Source organism: Stenella coeruleoalba (genome assembly GCF_951394435.1).
Source record: "Stenella coeruleoalba genome assembly, chromosome: 5".
Classification (NCBI taxonomy): Eukaryota; Metazoa; Chordata; class Mammalia; order Artiodactyla; family Delphinidae; genus Stenella; species Stenella coeruleoalba.
Window position 1 is genome coordinate 110,996,655 of NC_137150.1, and position 9,778 is coordinate 111,006,432.

A 9,778-nucleotide genomic window follows, 5' to 3' on the forward strand; every position below is an offset into this window, starting at 1 on the left:
CTACATTTTACCCAAATTGTAACTACAAAGCTCCTTCATATTGTCCTCTTATAGCCTCACCCACTTCTCTCCTCATTCACCTTCTTAATTTTGTCATTTCAAGGGTGTTATATAAATGATCCCGTATGGGATGTAACTTGTATAAATATCTTGTGGGAATTAGCTTTTTTATTCTGTATAAGACTCTGGAGATTCCTTTAGGTTGGTGGTTGTGTCAATAATCATTTCCTTTTATACTGTTGAGTAGAATGCCATGGTATGGATGCCCCATAGTTTTTTAAACTTTTATCAGTTGAAGGATATTGGTTTGTTTCCAATTTTTGACTATTATGAATAAAGCTTTTATAAACATTAGTGCACAAGTTTCTGTGTGAACGTGTCTTTCTTGATTCCTGTACCTATGTAAAAAGTCTTGGAATCAGGAAAACTTATTTCTCTCACTTAATTCTTCTTTCTGAAAGTTGTTTTAGCTATTTTAGTTCCTTTGATTTTCCATATACATTTTAGAAAGAAATATTGTAGATATTTTTGAAATGCCATAGAGCACTTACCTCACAATGCAGCAGCTTCTTTTTTCCTTAAGCTTTCCCCTGGTTCCTGTACTTTCTGACTAGATTACAGTCCGCAAAAGTTGATTCTGAGAATTTTGACTAGCGTTTTAGTTGTGTCTGTGGAGGGACAGAGCCCTAGAGTTGCAGACTCCACCATTTTAACGACGTCAATCCAGTCAGTGCTCACTTTTATATTCTAATTTCAGCTAGCATAGTGAGTGTTTTGATCTGCACAGTCATTATTTCCTTTGTTTTTACTCTATTATCATATGAACACTTCTTTTTTTTTTAATTATACTTCATATATTCACTGTTACTACCCACTACGGGAAGTAAAATAGAAGATGATTACAATGGAAAATCTTATTCTTGCCTCAGAAGGCAGGAAAGAATGGTAATAGGCATCATATAAACAGAATCTATAATTTAAAATAAGATAAAGTGAAACTAAAATGCTCTTGGTGGAGTGAGGAAGCGCCTCCGTCAGGCCTGCTGAGGGCCCTCGCCGACGCCTGGACTCACCCGCTGCCCCGCCAGCTCCGCTCGCTTCCTGTCCCCCGTGGCCCGGCGCGGGGCAGGGCTGCTGGAGCCATGGAGGACGAGGTGGTCCGCATTGCCAAGAAGATGAACAAGATGGTGCAGAATAAGAACGCGGCTGGAGCACTGGATTTACTGAGGGAGCTTAAGAATATTCCCATGACCTTGGAATTATTACAGTCCACAAGAATCGGAATGTCAGTGAATGCTATTTGCAAGCAGAGCACAGATGAAGAAGTTACGTCTTTAGCAAAGTCCCTCATCAAATCCTGGAAAAAGTTATTAGATGGACCATCAAAAGATAAAGACTCTGAAGAAAAGAAAAAAGATACTGCAGTTACATCACAGAATAGCCCTGAAGCAAGAGAAGAATGTAGCTCCAGTAGCAACGTAAGCAGCTATCTATCAAGAAATAAGGAATACGGACATGAAATACAAAAATAGAGTATGAAGTAGGATATCAAATCTTAAGGATGCTAAGAATCCAAGTTGAAGGAAAAATGTGCTGTGTGGGAATATTCCTCCCGACTTATTTGCTAGAATGACGGCAGAGGAGATGGCCAGCGATGAGCTCAAAGAGGTGCGGAAAACCTTGACCAAAGAATCCATCAGAGAGCATCAGGTGGCCAAGACAGGTGGAACCCAGATGGACTTGTTCACATGTGGCAAATGCAAGAAGTACTGCACTTACACACAGGTCCAAACGCGGAGTGCTGATGAACCGATGACAACATTTGTTGTCTGCAACGAGTGTGGAAACTGGTGGAAGTTCTGATGAGTTGGAAGAATTGGCAAAACACCTGGACTATTAAGAAAATGGATTTTGTAATTAGCTTTAAGACTAGGCCAACCAACTAGTTTTACTGCAAATCAGATTTTTAAAGTAACATATATCCCTTGGGTTAGTCTCTGTTTTTGACATAGGATCCCTTCCTTAAATGTCTTCTGTAGTTTCAGAGCAGTAAGGAGACCACATGATAATTGTTTGGTATCTGTTTCAAAACTTTTTTTTTTCCATTTTTATAAGTAAGTTGATATTAAACTCTTGGCAGTTTATTTTTACCTTTTTTTTTCCTTCTTAAAGGAAAATGTACCTTAACTTTTTTACAATCTGAAACATACACAGTAAAAATGTTATTCTTCTCAGTTAATACACAAATGGAAATTACATTTTTTTCTATATTGGCATGTACCTGCAAATATTAAAAGAGAAGAAAAGGTAATGTAATTATAAGTTTATCAAACATGGTGTATATTCAGATAACACTTGACCAGCTTATCTAAATTGTGCATAATATTTTAACTAGCATATGAAATTGATTTTAATTATTATGTTCAAAGTCTGGGATAATTAGTTATTATTTTGCATTTGTAACTAACTGTGATCCTCATTTCTTGTAATTTCTTGTACATATTTATTACTTGTTCGTAATAGATTTTACTTTTGGAAACATGACTTGACTTTGTTGAAAGCAGTTTGGTTTGTTGTTTATTTACCTGTTTGACTTTGTAGTGTATTTTACTTTTGCAGAACACTGTTGTAGTTTAGTAGGTTTTTCCTAAATCCTAGCTCAGGAAAAGAATGAAAACTTTTGACCCTTTTTTTGTTTTGTAGGAAGACATACTGGGAAGAAAATGTTAGCATTTTAGGATAGTGTTGGTCTTATAAACAGTTCATGACTTAACTTTGATTTGGAAATCTGTGCTGACCAAGGACTTTAAGGTTTATAAATCATTAACGCTGTGGCCTTTCCATATGGAGACTAATGGAGCACATTTCTGTCCAGACTCTCTTTCTGTCACACAAGAAGGAGGTTGTGGAACAGACTAATACATGGCCTGTAACATAGCTCATTTGCAGGAAGGACCTTACAGTTAAGTGTGTGCCATCTGTTTTGTTAGGAATAAGAAAAAATGGTTTTCACACTTGGTCTAGCACATCTTAAGGCCACTGTTACAAAGTCCACATTTCATTGTGCTCCGTCTGCACTCTCAAACCTCTATAGAGAAACCTGCTTTGCACTCCCCTTCGCTCCCTCTTCTCCACTGCTTACTGCAGGTCAGTTTGATGTAATAGAAAAACAACATCTAAAAGTCCATGTGCAGACCCCCATAGAGGAATTGGCCCATCCCACCTCTACTTTGTCAGGTCACAGAGTAACCTTTTATCATTTGAAAAATAACATGTATTTTTGAAAGAATGAATTTAATAAAATAAAATTAAAATAGTCCCAGTTTTAAATTAAGTGATCCATTTTTAAATTTGTTAATTCAATAAAGTTTCTTGTTATGAATCATGTAAATAAAATAAAATAAAATAAAATGCTCTTGGTGACTTCCTAAGCAAAACATAATTCAAAGATTGCATTGTATGGTTCATTTAGCATATGTAGATTCAGGCATTCCCTGAGCTTCATTCTGGAATATTCTGTCAACTGACATGAAATTTCCCTGAAGTAATTTCACCTTAGAAAATGTATTAAAAATTAGTACCTACTTTTCTGCAGAGTATTATGTTTCTGTGTGCAGAAATTATATGAACTACAAAACCTATTTCACTGGCAATGTGATACCATTGATAGAGTGTGGAAATAAAAGAAATTTGATATGAAAGCAAGCTTGTTTAATATTTATTTATTTATTTGCTCCTCTAAAAATCATTTTTATTCATTGCTTTTGTAATGTTAGCTCTTATGTGAATGCTAAAGATTTGTGATTTCAGAGAATATATGAATATATTTTATTTTAAAATTCAATTACTTTTTGTAAAATACAAAATTATACAGTAATTTTCCTAATTAGAAGTCAAAATCAACATTTCTTTTACTATTGTTGTTTTATTTTTCTAGGAAAGGAGTGTGTTATGGGGCATGTATATTTTCAGTAGGTTAAGTTTTTCTTGATATTGGAACACTAAGCTAAAGTTACAGTGCCATTGTCTCAGTAACTTCAATTAAATGCATATCTTCTGACTACTTCAATATATTTGAGAATAGAATAACTTTAGCAAATTTCACACAAAAGTTTGTTCTTAAAATATGATACAGTTCTTCCACTTTATGACATTTTTGATTATGATTAGTCTCATGATATTTTTCTTTCTGAATAAAGGAAAATAAAGTGGATAAAATCTTGTTAATTTTCCTCTTAGTGGTTTAAAAAAATTATTACTTCATAAACTTGGTTATCAAGATTTAAAGACATGCTTATTCAACATATTAAAATTTTCTCTATAAGTGTTATATTTTTTCTTTTCATATTAGTTAGTTAACCAACAAATCTTTGAGTATAACTAAGGAGTAGCCATGATCCTTTTCCTTTCTCTCTCCTTGTGTGTCTTGTTCCTCTCTCTCCTTCTCTTTCTCTCTCTCTCTCTCCCCTTGTTTAAAACTTCTGTCTTGCATTTGATTTTATAGTTTTCAAAGTCAGATTTTTGAGAACTTTTCCTTTCAAAACATCTTTAATTCTATAAAATTGATAGCCACTTGTGATATGTCTATACTCTGTTTAATAATAATTATGTTTTGCTAGGATTATTTTTACATGATTTTTTGTTTTTTTGTTTTGTTTTGTTTGATGTGGACATTCTTTTTTAAAGTCTTTATTGAATTTGTTACAATATCGTTTCTGTTTTATGTTTTGGTTTTTTGGCCATGAGGCATGTGGGATCTTAGCTCCCCAGCCAGGGATTGAACCCACACCCCTGCATTGGAAGATGAAGTCTTAACCACTGGACCACCAGGGAAGTCCCTGATTTTTGGTTTTTAAAGTCTGCAAATGATTACAAGTTGTGAGACTGTGCTGTGTTGATATTTGTTTACTTCAATAATATAAATGAATTTGTCCTGACACTCCATTTAGGGCTCTTGTCACGTAAGAAACTTGTTTAAAAGATGACTGAACCATTTGCAATTTGAGGAGAATAAAAAGTAAGGAAAGGATAAAAGGGAAACAGTTATTATCACAGATTGAATATAAAAACTCAATTTTAATAGGGACAGGAGAAAAAATAACCTGTAGACCATTGGGAAAGTATAAGTTTTGGTTTCTGTATCACAGTGAGTTGATTAGCTGTTGGCTAGCGAAAACTCTGAAGTGGAAAACACTGTTTTTCTGTACTATTACACATAGAACACTTTGGACACCTGACATGTGGGTTGTTTTTCTCTACACCAACCAATTCAGCAACTCTCTGGACACCAAATGGGTGGACTACAATTCAATTCAGTGCTGACACTCTATACCTGGAGTTAGTACAGAGGTCACAGGTTAAGGACTCAGGTGCACAAGACTTCGTCCTCCCACTTTCAGATGCCAGTTGAAAAGCCAGGTTGTCACCTGTGCTTCTGACTAACTGGCTATAAATCTGAGGTTTGTATGAACTCCTCTGGCTCAATAATTTGCTAGAATGTCTCATAGAATTCAGGAAAACATTTTATTTACTAGATTACTGGTTTATTGTAAAAGGCTGTAACTCTGGAACAGCCAAATGGAAAAGGTGTGTAGGGCAAAGTATGTGGGAAGTGGGGGTGGAGATTCATGCCCTCTCCAGGTGTGTCACATTCCCAGTACCTCCACTTGTTCAGAAACCTGGAAGCTCTAAGTTCTATGCTTTAGTGATTTTATGGAGGCTTCATTATGTAGGCATGATTAAGTCACTGGCCATCAATGATTGACTCAACCTATAACTCCTCTTTTCTCCCCAGAGGTGGGGAGTAGGGCTGAAATTTCCAATGCTCTAATCACATGGTTGGTTCTCCTGGCAACCAGCCTACACTCTGCGGTTGTCTAGGAGCTTTTCAAAAGTCACCTAATTAACTTAAACTCAGGTGTGCTTGAAGGGGCTTGCTATGAATAATGAAAGACTCTCATCTTTAGTGCTCTCATTGCTAAGGAAATTCGTAGGGTTTTAGGAGATCTGTGCCAGGAATGGGGATGAAGACCAAATATATATTTCTTATTATAAATCACAGTATCACAAGCCCCTTCTTGTCAGTCTACCATTAGCAAGCTGACTAGAGACACCAAAAAAAAAAAAAAAAAAAGAAAAAAGAAAAGAAAAAAAAGGAATTCCAGTCATTATGAATTCTTCCAAGCCCTTGAACGTTTAGATGTGCAACAGTCTGTGTTTTTTAATATTGCCAGTTTCCTTCCATTAACATTTCCATCTTAATTTGGAATGTTTTGCAGCATGTCCACATAAGACTAACTTCCATATGAAGCTTGATACTTATTTTTCAGCAAACTTCCACTATTTCCTCCACCCCACCATGGGTGAAGTATACTTCCATACCCCATTGTGTGGAAAACTCATGGTTTTTTAGAAGGACTTAGTAGCATTAATCAATAATTCTCTCTGATACCTAAGGTTTACTTCCTTTCATGAAGAGGAAAGGAATAAAAAGGTTTAACTCAGAGTCATGATTTGGAGTCATGTACTGTCTTACTTAGGAGTTTCTAAAAGAAAAGCCTAAGACAGGAATTCTGGTGCATGTAATTTATTAATGGAGAGCTTTCAAGAGAAAATGATTGGGAAAACAGGATTGGGCAAGGAAAAGAGATAGGCAGGAACATGGTTCCTGCTGGAGTCTAGTTTCACCCACCACCCAGAGATATTGTAAGGCAGCTCCTTGTTTTGCACAATAAAATATTTTGGAAAAAATATTTAAACCAGTGCTCTAATTCTGTTTTAAGCAGTAGGTAAAATGATGTATCCTGAGAATATATCTAAAAATACTTAAACATATAACATTCTATTACAGAACACTTTAGATCATGAGAGAATAAGAAAAGTTCTTGGGATCAAAAAATTAAAATGGTCTAAAAAATAAGAGTGGTGAGCTAACACTAAAGGTATTTCTGTCCTGGAGACTTTTGCTAATATCAGGAAACAAGAGGTTGGATTTTAAGAGCCAAAAACAGCAGGTGATACTGCCATGGAGGAAGTTGAAAATGATACACTGTCTAATATGGAGGTCTTTGAAGGTCAAATCCTCAGTGAAGGAATGGAATTAAAAATAGAAATCATCAAAAGAACATGACCAAGAAACTTGTCTGTCTTTGTATGGGCTGTAAGCAGAAAACAAAATCTCCCCTGAAAATTTATAATTGAGGCTTATCCCTGTACTGTTTTGGGATTTAAATTTACATTATTTTCAGACTCTAGTGTGTTACAAAATGAGAATATAGCAAAAGTTTTCCTTGATTAGGAGTGCCCTAGAATATCTAACAGATATTTTACAACTCACTTCTCAAAGTACTCAAAGGATTCTCACAGATGCCCCTTTAACATGGAGATCTTACCAAAATTCACTAGTCAAGATAACTGAACTACATGTTGCCTGAGGGAGCACAAGTTCAACCCTTGAGCCCAGGCCAATCTCCTGACTATAGGGAAATTGACAAGCTCATTCTAAAATTCACATGGAAATGTAAGGAACCTGGAATAGCCAAAACAATCATAATAAAGAAGAACAAAATTGGAGGACTCATTTCCTAATTTCAAATGTTAACTATACTTCCAGCTTCAAAACTTACTATAAAACTATAACAATCAATATTGTGTGGTACTGCAATATGAATTGACATATAGACAATAGAATTGAGAATCCAGAAGTTAAAAAAAAATTCCCATAGGCCACCTTTGTTTGTCACATACACTTATTACAGGTTTTGTAGCTTCTGCTTCTCAGTGTGATGGAATAACCACTTACCAGATGGTACTCCCTGAAAAATAAAATATAAAACCTGGATACAAAAAGTAACTACCTGAAAAATCTTAAAAGTGAAGAGAAGCAGTCCAACCCTGGCAGGGAGCATGAGCTTGTATGAAGGAGGCTAGATAAGCGGCAATTCAAGTGCATTCCTTTCTCTGCTGGGTAATTTATGCAGCTGCAGTGGGAATACTTGGGGAAAAGCCCACCTTCTGGCCTGGGAACCTGAAAATTGAAATAAATTGGAAATAACACCATCTCTCTATCAGGATGTTTGTACTTGCACCCACCATCATGCAAGGAAGCCCAAGCCATGAGAGGCTGTGAGTTGGTGATTCCACCAATCACTGACAGCCAGCATCAGCCACCAGAAATGTGAATAAAGAAAACTTCAGGTGATTCCAGCTCCCAAGCTTCAAGCCACCCAGTTGACACCAAGTGGAGCAAGAATGAGCTGTTCCCATTGAAAACTGCTCAATTTGAAGATTTGTGTTCAAAGTCAATGTTATTTTAAGCTACTAAGTTTGGGGGTGATTTTATACACAACAAGAGATAGTCAGAATGTTAGACAAAATAGACTTTGAGGGAAAATATACTCTGGGGCTTCATAATTCAAACTATGTAATTTCACCAGAAAATTATATAGTATTATAACCTCATATGAATCATATAACATATATTCAAAACACATGAAAACACTGATGGAATTAAAATATGTTATGTTCAAATGCATGATTACAGTAAGAGATTTTTAACACATCTTTGTTAGTTGACTGATCAACTAAATTTAAAAAAAACTGTTAGGGATATAAAAGACAATCTACAAAATTAGAAAAATTAGTAATAATGTAGAAAATTTTACCTAAAAACTTCGTGGGTATATATAAACTTGTATCTAACAAATATAAGATGCATCTCGTCCTCAGGCATACATGAAATACCAAAAATGACCATATACAAAGCTATAAAGTTATTCTTAGCAAGCATAAATGAATTATATATACAGACCAGAAGCTCCACCTTTAATGTAATAATTTATAAATCACAAGATAAGTTTTAACAAATCCATTTTTTGTAAAAAATTAAAGGCAGAAGAGTCATAATTAAAATACTTGTAGGTAAAAATGAAATCATGAAGCAAATCAGAACACATTTAGAACTGAACAATAATGAAAATGCTATATAGTTCATTTGTGAGTTACAGGTCAATAGGTACTCACAGAGAAATGTAAAACCTCAACTACCAATTAGGAAAAGACATTTCTAATACAAGAAACTTTTTCTAAAAAAAAACCTGCATAACAAGTTTCAACTATCTAGAGAAAAGAAATTAATAAAAACAAGGACAAAGATTAATGAAACAGAAAGAGTATTTCAAGTAAGTCAGCAATGTTCAAAGTTAAATCTTTGATGAATACAAAAAGAAAGCAAATTCTGAATGGATTCATCAATAATAAAGTACAGAAGGGAAAATACTAATATACTGAAAATAAAAAGTGAATATAACTGGAGATATAACAGAGACTTTGATAAAAAGGAAAATAATGAGAACTTTTTGCCAATAATTTGAAAAATCACATAAAATGGAATTTTGTAGGAAAACATAACCAAGAAACATAAATATATCCTTAATTTTTAAAATATTTGAGTCAGCAAATTTTAATATCTACTCCTGCTTGTACAGATAATACCAAATCCAGATAATTTTATGCACATTCTGCCAAAGAAATAGGAACTATGAAATTAATTAATATAATGACAATCAAAATGGTGTAGAGATCTGTGAAAATTTTAACACAAAATGCGTTGGAAAAGACAGTCTCTTGCATACAATCTCTCGGCCCACACTTAGTCAGCTATGAATGGACCTTGGGCCTGGAACACTTCCTTAGCAAGAGATAAAGAGCCCACACAGCCTGTGCTGGGTTTATCACATTGTGTGGGAATATCTTTCCCTGATTCAAGGTCAGTGAAAGC

The 9,778-nt window shown here is 34.8% G+C and overlaps 1 pseudogene across 1 annotated transcript; it reads left to right on the plus strand.

The window, feature by feature from the left end:
* The first annotated feature begins 1,142 nt into the window (after positions 1–1,142).
* On the plus strand, positions 1,143–1,863 carry LOC307186966 (transcription elongation factor A protein 1-like; annotated as a pseudogene). The gene has a single exon. The product of its transcript is annotated as a transcription elongation factor A protein 1-like (transcript).
* The last annotated feature ends 7,915 nt before the right edge of the window (positions 1,864–9,778 follow it).